This window comes from Elephantulus edwardii, unplaced genomic scaffold (assembly GCF_000299155.1).
Source record: "Elephantulus edwardii isolate Elephantulus edwardi_28Jun2011 unplaced genomic scaffold, EleEdw1.0 scaffold00070, whole genome shotgun sequence".
NCBI classification, from domain to species: domain Eukaryota; kingdom Metazoa; phylum Chordata; class Mammalia; order Macroscelidea; family Macroscelididae; genus Elephantulus; species Elephantulus edwardii.
The window spans coordinates 6,990,819-6,999,872 of record NW_006399820.1 but is presented as its reverse complement, the minus strand read 5'-3'; positions in this window follow the sequence as shown (position 1 = coordinate 6,999,872).

Here is a 9,054-nt window from a genome sequence, read left to right as displayed (position 1 = left end):
GGGCCAATTGGCAGCATCAGGATGGATGGTGAAGAGATTGAGATTGTTCACAGCTTTAGTTTGCTTGGCTCCACAGTCAACACTCTTGGCACCAGTAGTCAGGAAATAAAAAGACGTATTGCGATGGGAAAGTCTGCTGTTAGGGACCTCTCCAAAGTACTGAAGAACAATAGTGTCTCTCTGGAGACTAAGGTGCTTCTGATACAGGCCATGGTCTTTGCTATCACTTGTTATGCATCAGAGAGTTGGACAATGATTAAGGGGGATAGAAGGAGAATTGATGCCTTTGAGCTGGAGAAGAGTATTGAATGTACCATGGACTGCTCAGAAAACAAACAGATTCATCCTGGAAAGGGTCAAACTGGGTGGCTCCTTGGAGGCAAGGATTCTGAGGCTCCATCTAACATAGTTTGGACATGTTGTAAGGAGGGGCCGGTCCTTGGTGAAGGACATCATGATTGGGAGGGTGGAGGGACAGCACAGAAGGGGAAGGCCCTCTATGAGGTGGGTTGATTCAGTGACTGGGGTAATTGGTATGGGAGTGTCAGAGACAGTGCGATTGGCACAGGATAGAGCAGAGTTTAGGGCTGTTGTGCATAGGGTCGCTATGAGTCTCAAGCAACTTGATGGCACATAACAACAACAACAATAATAATAATCATGGATAGTCAGAAAAGTATAGAGAAAAAAAGTACAAGTTACATGGAATAAAGCTACTGTTTTAAAAAATAAAGTTTCCTATAATAATTTCTAAAGTCATACAGTCTATTTTACCTCATTGAAATGAGACTATTTTTAAAAATCACTGACCAAACATCATACTTTCAGTCATTAGAATGGAATGTAAGGAAGTAACATTCTTAGCCTGAATATTTTCGTTCATTTTCAATGCTGGCTATTATTGGCATTTAATTATCATCCAAATCTGTCTTCCCTCTTAAGCAGGAGCCACAAGAAACCAAAAGACTCCTTGCATCAAGCCATCAGTTTGTTTCTAATTATCATTTAAACAATAGCAGGTTCATGACTTTACTGAACAATTCTGTTTCATTCTTAATGGGACTTTAATGAAAGTTTACAGAAAAGTTGGGTTTTCATCCATTCATTATTGCACATTGAAGAGAAGACTTTTGTGTTTATTTTATTACTTCTTCCTTTTCAGTTTTCGTAGATTTATCTACCAACTCAGTACTTTTTAAATGCACAATTCATTGGCATTTATTATGTTTGTCTTGTTGAGCAATCATTACTACTATCGTTTTCCAACTTATTTGGTATTATTATTATTATTACCAATTGGTAATAGAGGTTGATTGCCATCTTAAACAACAATTCTGTCTCCTTACCTCCCTCCCATCTCTTGCAGCCACTAAGAAATTTTGAACTGTATATTGTGGATCTTACAATCTTTGTCCTTTGCCACTCATATTTCACTCAATAGGTTTCATAGTTCATCCAGATATAATGTGCATTAGAACTTTCCTCTTCATATTCTGATTTCGTAATTATTCTGATTTGAAAGTATATTTTATTTATCCATCTATTTATCGGTGAACACTTAGATTGTTTCTATCTTTAGCTAATAAGACTAGAACTGCAAGGAACACTGGTGTACAGGGCTCTGTAAGCTTTCCTGATTTTAATTATCCTTTTAAATTTTTTTCTAAAAAATCCCTCTCATGTCTGTTAAAAGGAACTCTGGTAGTGTAGTTTATAAACAGTTGTGGTGTTAAGGTAGAATTTCTCTAGTGGTTTGAATTCAGAAGCAGTTCTGATGGAGAAAGATGAGCAATTTCCTCCCTGATGTATATGACTTCCAAAATCCCACTCCAGCTAGGAGTGAGTTCCAACTCAGCAGCAATGAGTTTGAGTTCTGGATTTTAGTTCATTGGGATCAAGTTGGAATTGGCTCCAATTTCATCTTCCACTGTACTGTCAGAGGCTGTAAACGACACAGGAGGAGCTTGTCTGTGTTTCTTATGAAAAGCAGTCATTAAATTCAAACCTTCAAACCATGAGCCTTAAAGTTAGCATTGCAACTTATTACCAATAGGTCTGCAGAGCTTTTTTATACCTCAGAATATGTAATCATATGGAAATTATGTTTAACCTTTTGAGGAAAATATAAACTGTTTCTCCACAGTGACTTCACATTATCACTAACAGTGGATGAAGTTTCCAGTTTTTCCATATCATCATTGCCACTTATTATTCTGTTTGTTTGACACATAACCAGAAATTATTACTGTTTCTTTTCATTGTAATTATATTGGATTAATATTTATTATTTTATAGATTACATTCTAATTATCCATATTTTGTTCATTATCTTTCATTAATAACAATATCTAGCTCTTCAACAATAGTTTATATGATATTTCCTCTCACTGCTTGTCTTTGAGAAATATGAAAGGACACATTCTCTTCTTTTACAGTTCTATCTAACATCTGCTGAAATTTATTTGCCTAAGCCCATCATTGTGGGTGGAAAATAGATATTTGAACATCGAAGCTCTCTGTTGCAGGTATAATCTTATTTTTAGTTCAATATTTTATTGGAATCTTTATATACTTTAAGGAGCTGTGGTAGCCTAGCAGTAAGAATTTGTGCTTCATTCTCAAAGGCATGTGGTTTAACTCTACCAGCTGCTCTGTTGGGGAAAAAGAAACAATCTCCCCTTGTGGAATTTACTTCCTCTGAAAACCCACCAGAGGGTCAGCTACAACATAGTTCTAACTCGATGGTATACAGAAGCAGTAGCAGCATAATATACTTTATATATTTCACAGTAGGAGAAGACACAGGATTATAAAATGGAAAATTACTTATAATCATTATTCCTTGTAGCAAACAATATTTTGTTTAGTCTTTAGCAGTGATGTTAAGTTAGATTTGGAGAATGGAGAGTGACATTGAAGAAACGCTGAGAATGAGTTTTGGATTGATGGTTGAATTCCAAATATATGTACCTACCTGAGAACAGAAAGCTGTGGTAGCTTAGTCCACAGGTAGTTGTGCTGTTAACTTAAGGTAGCACTTCTCTGTTGGTTAGAATCTACCAACACCTCCTCAGGAGAAAGACTGACAATCTCCTTCTATGCAACTGACCGCTGAAGGGTCAGTCGTGGTTGGTTCTAACTTGGCAGAAATAATTTTAGTTAGTTTATTTTCTTTTACTTGAGAACACATCCGTATGGAGGTTCTGTCATTAATGGACGTGTGCTGGGTGAATGTAAAATTCAAGAACCCACTGATTTTGTGTCTGTGCACAGGATGGTTCCAGGAGGTCTCTATCCACAATGTGTGTGTGTGTGTGTGTGTGTGTGTGTGTGTGTGTGTGTGTGTGTGAAATAAGTCTTGAAAAAGACTTACTTTCTCTAGATGGAATGATAGGAAAGACAAAATTGGAAACAAAGATGGTGACTATTTCTTGCCCTTATCTGCAGAGATTCCTTGTGTTGGGCTGCTAACTTGATAGTTTTGTGATTAATACCTACCAGGTGGCCCAAGAGAGAAAACGAGGTAGTTTTTTCTTGTTAAGATTTACATACTTGACAACCATGTTGAAATCACCTTGGGTCAGAATCAGCTAAACAGCAGGTCTTTTTGTTTGTTTTTTCTTTTATACCCAGAGACTGAGTCTGGTAGTTACTTCTAAGGTGATTCTAGAGACTTTTCAAATAACTAGAGATACCTGGGTATTGGTCACAGGCTCTACAATCTTTCTATCTGAGAAGTAACCCTGTGAAATTTAGATACTGATGTCTACATCTAATTTTCTTACATGTCTGCAAAACTGAGAAATGTTTTAGTAACTTTACAGAAACACCTATATAATGAAAATAAGAGTAACTCAAAACTATAAAAGTCATTCTCTGAAGGGTGAATTCACAGGCTCAGAGAAGCATTGCTATCAAGATGATCTAAAATCCTGACATTTTTGAAGTGAAAAATATATATTTACCAGAAGCCTTCTAGCAAAAGAAAATGTTCTCAAAACTTCTCTTGTGTGGATTATAGTAAGTATTTAAAAAGCCTTAAATTGAAGTTAATAGCTGGGATTGCTCCTGAATAGAATAATTCATTGTCTATGGAACATTTGATAGGTCTTTTAATTTTAAGTGCCGCAGTTTCCCCACCACTGAAACAAGGTTAATACTCACTATTCTACTCATTCATTCACTCGTTGTCACCTACATATTTCAGGGAAAAGTGTTATACTAGTGTTTTATTTCCATTGATGGAAGGAAGGTAACACTTATTTGAAAATGCAATTTATTAGAAAATGGAGAAACTAAAGTTTTTATAATCAGCTACTAGTTCCCAGTGCTATAGAAGAGTTATCACAGGAATCCCTGAACACAAGACAAGCATAAAAACCCAAACATCTATCTTCAATATCAGTGAACTTAATACATACAATTTAATATGATTAAAAGATAATTTTGTTTACTAGCAGATATATATTGCAATATTTCTGAATGAAAATAAAGAAATCCCTTAGTGTGTACAGAAAATTTCCTGGAGAAGTGGAAGAATATTCCTTGCTCATGGATAGGAAGACTCAATGTTGTCAAAATGGCAATACTACCAAAGGCGATATACACGTTCCATGCAATCCCAATACAAATACCAATTTCATTCTTCAATGAGATGGAAAAGGCAATCTCCAGCTTCATTTGGAATGGAAAGAAGCCCTGAATAAACAAAGCACTCCTTAAGAACAGAAAAAAGGTAGGAGGCATTTCACTCCCTGATTTCAAATCCTACTACACTGCCGTGGTAGTTAAAACAGCATGGTACTGGTACAATGACAGACACATAGATCAATGGAAAAGAATTGAGAATCCGGAAATCAGTCCATCTATTTATGGTTGATTGATTTTTGACAAGGAGATAAAATCAGTTAGGTGGGGAAATGACAGCCTTTTTAACAAATGGTGTTGGCAAAACTGGAAAATATATCTGCAGAAAATTTAAACAAGATCCATACCTCACTCCATGTACAAAAACCAACTCAAAGTGGATCATGGACCTTGGACTAAAACCAAGGACTATAAACTTCCTTAAAGAAAAGCTTGGAAGAACTTTAGCAGTCCTAATCCACAACATACAGAGTCTTCCAAGTATCCTGAAAAATTTAGAACCAGGAGAAGATAAAATAGATGAATTGGACCTTCTAAGAATCAAATCCCTATGCACATCCAAAAACTTCTCCAAGAGGGTAAAAAGGGAAGCCACAGACTGGGAAAAAGTGTTTGGTAATGACATGTCAGATAAGGGACTTATATCTAGAATTTATAAAATAATTGAGCACCACAGCAAGATAAGGTAAATACCCCAATAGAAAAATGGGCCCAGGATATGAGCAGACACTTCACCAAAGAAGACATTCAGATGGCCAACAAGCACATGAAAAAATGTTCAAAATCCCTAGCCCTGAGAGAGATGCAAATCAAGACAACTATGAGATATCATTTCATCCCAGTAAGAATAGCAAAATTTAACAGAACAGCTAACAACAAATGCTGGCGAGGTTGTGGAGAGACTGGAACCCTTATTCACTGTTGGTGGGAGTGTAAAATGGTGCAACCACTGTGGAAAGTGGTTTGGCGCTTTCTCAAAAAGTTGCAAATAGAGATACCATTTGACCCAGCAATTCCATTACTGGGAATATACCCTATAAAGACCATAAATGACACTCAAGCAGATATATGCACACCCATGTTTATTGTGGCTTTATTCACAAAAGTAAGGAGTTGGAAACAATCAAAGTGCCCATGAATAAACGAATGGATAAAGAACCTGTGGTGTATTCACACAATGGAATACCATGCTGCTTTAAAAAACAAGGAACTCTTGCAATATTATTCAAAATGGTGACCCTGGAAGACATTATGCTGAGTAAAAATCTTAGTCACAAAGAGACAAATATTATATGGTGTCACTGTTATAAAATGAGGCTGACATTGGGGTGGGGGTAAGACTGAGAAAAACTGGATAAATTATGTTTACTGCATTAAAAAAAAAGAATAGTTGCTATATATATATATACACACATATATATATACATATATATATATATACACACATATATATATAGCTGCAATTTAAATTGCATATGAGTAATTAATGTTCTGTTCTACAATCAGCCTCAATGCTCGTTTAGACAGCTGATAATGAGTTCTGTATTGTCTCTTTCTATAGATAAAACCAATTTGATACTTGTATATTCCTTTAGGTAAGATCCATATATATAATTGTCATTTATGTTATTCTGGTTTTCTGTAAAAAGGTATGAGCAATGACTAAATTAATGATTTAAAAAAAAAAGGAAATTTCTGAATTTCTCTATCTTGGGGGGAGAGAATTTGGCCATCTTCCAAATTTGATCGAAGAAGAGCAAGAAATAGAGTTCAGAAAGTAAGAAGTGTAGAATTTGGGAAGCCTACCAGAAAAAGGTATGGAATAAATTCCATAATGTGCCTAGGTTCCTATTGATTTAAGTGTGTATTAACAATAATTCCAAAATTCCAGACAGAAAAACCTTCAAAAAAATGGCAATTATAAGGAAAACATAAGACTCAGAGATCACAAAGAGTTGTTGTTTTTTTTTTTTTATATATTCCTGGATCAAGAATAAAGAGATTTCATTGAACACATGGACTTTCAGTACATACCTAAGAAGCAGTGCTAAATTAGAACATGAATAAAGCTTACTTTAGGCATTCTCCCAAAGAATTTAAAGGCATTTATCAAATGGATTAAAGTTCCTAGAAATTAATTTAATTATATGTAAGAAAAAGTCTGATATTCTTTCAAGGGATACAACAAAATCTACCACATAAGAAATAGAAAAATCTAAATGTAAAACTTAAATTTTGTTTTAAAAATCAGTAAATTTGAAGGGGGAGAAAAGATTTAAACTGTGAGAAGAGCAGTCAATGTAAAAAAAACTAGATTTTCAACTGTAAATTAAAAGAAGAACATTAAAATTAGTTTATGTGTTTATTTTCTATGCTCAAAACATAGGAAAATATGAACATGATGAAGAGATAAATGGACAATTTAAAAAGAATGTAAATGTAACATATGGAGATCAAAAGTTTACTATCTGAAATGAAACATATATTGGATGGAAAAACAGTAGATAATATACTCGAGGAAGAAAAAGTAGTAGAATTAAAAATGCAGCAACAAAATAAAGCATGTAAGGTTAAAAAAAATTGAAAAATGGAACATCATTGACCCATTAGCAGGGACCCGTGTATTTTGTTAAGTATTAATTTATTAAACCATAAATTAATACTTTTCATTTTTATTTTCTATGTTGTATTCTTTTATCTCGGAGCTTTTGGAGTTTCCATGATCATTACACAAATCAATAATTCTCAAACTTGAATATGCATCAGAATCACCTACAAGGCTTGTTTAACTGATTATTGAGCCACAACTTAGCTTCTGATCAGAAGATGTGAGGGAGAGGAAGATAGTGGTGACAGTTTGCATTTGTGACAATTTCATACATGATGCACACATTAATTGTCTGGTGACCACACTTTGTGAGCTACTGGCTTTATGAGCCAACCACCCTTCTGACAGAAGAAATTAAGATGGAATTTATGTGAGCTGAGAGAGTAACAACATGAAAATCTTTCAATAAGTCTCCTGGAAGACTTTCTAAAGGACTCCATAGAAAACTCCATCACCACCACCCAGCGAACATCAAGTTGATTCCAACTCATGGAAAACTCATTGAATCAAGAAAGGCCGATAATTCGTCTATAAGTTGATCTTCAGGAGTTTCTCCCAAGGTACCTTTAAGGATACTTCAACCTTTAACCTTTCAATTAGCAGCAGAATATTAAACATTTACCCACCTGACAATTTTCTGTAGCAAGTTAGTATTGAAACAGTTCATATCGCTTAATTAATATTCTTCAGGCTAAGAACTACCAACAAATGCTGCTGTTCTTTATTAACTATATATTGCTTTCACCAACTATTTGCAAGTGTGAAACTGCTGGTATTATTTTCATCTTGATATTAGAAATTTAAAAAAAATATTGTTATTATTTTGCTCCTCCAATAGATTATAAATTCAAAAGTAGATAGTTTTAAAACATTCATCATTATTGACTCTTTTTCATAACTTGTCCTTTGTTTTGATTAGCATCATTTTCTTGTGATAACTTTTAGCCTAATTTTTTAACTGAAAATAGCACATGATAGACCATATTTTACTATCAAGTAGTTCTAAAACATGAAGAAAATAGAAATATTTCTATTATGAACAAGTTAAAAATAGAAGATAATTTGGCCAACAAGAATTAAAATATACAGGGATCTTTTATGGTTTACTAAATAAGGAGTTGTGCTGACAAACTAAAGACGGGCAATTTTAATCTACCGGCTATTCTGAGGGAGAAAGATGAGCAGTCTCCTCCTATGTGATTTACAGTCTCTGAAAACCCACTGGAAGGTCAGCTATGAGTCAGTTCTGACTCGTCAGCTGTGAATTTGAAGGCTTTTTTTGGTCATGTACTACAGATTTGATAGGATTGAACATGTGTGTATCTCATTTCAGACCTTGGGATGTATATGCCCTTTCTACAAAAGACAACAAAATAAATTTTTAAAAATATAAAACCTCATGATCTTGTAAAAGTGTCACTTTTTTATTTAAAAAATGCTTTTCTACTAAAAACCCAAACCCCACTAACACTGAGTTGTTCTTTTCAATCCGTGGTTGCATAAAATTACTTTTATTTATTATTTTTTCATATTAGTTTTTCTCTTCCTTCATTGATTTTAATTTTTATTTTAATTTTCTTCCTTTCTTGATTTTAGTTTTGCTTGTAGGTCTTCCAGCTAGTCTTTTCTTATTAACTTTTTTTCTATTCTTTGTCCTTGAAACTGCAGCTATTTTCTCTCCTTATGATAACCCGTGCTAAACATTCAGGGGATATTTTAATCCTGTGGTTTTAGTCTTATAGCTGAAGGGAGCATTGTCTATTGTGTGCAATGCATTGATGGCTGGAAACAATCAATCC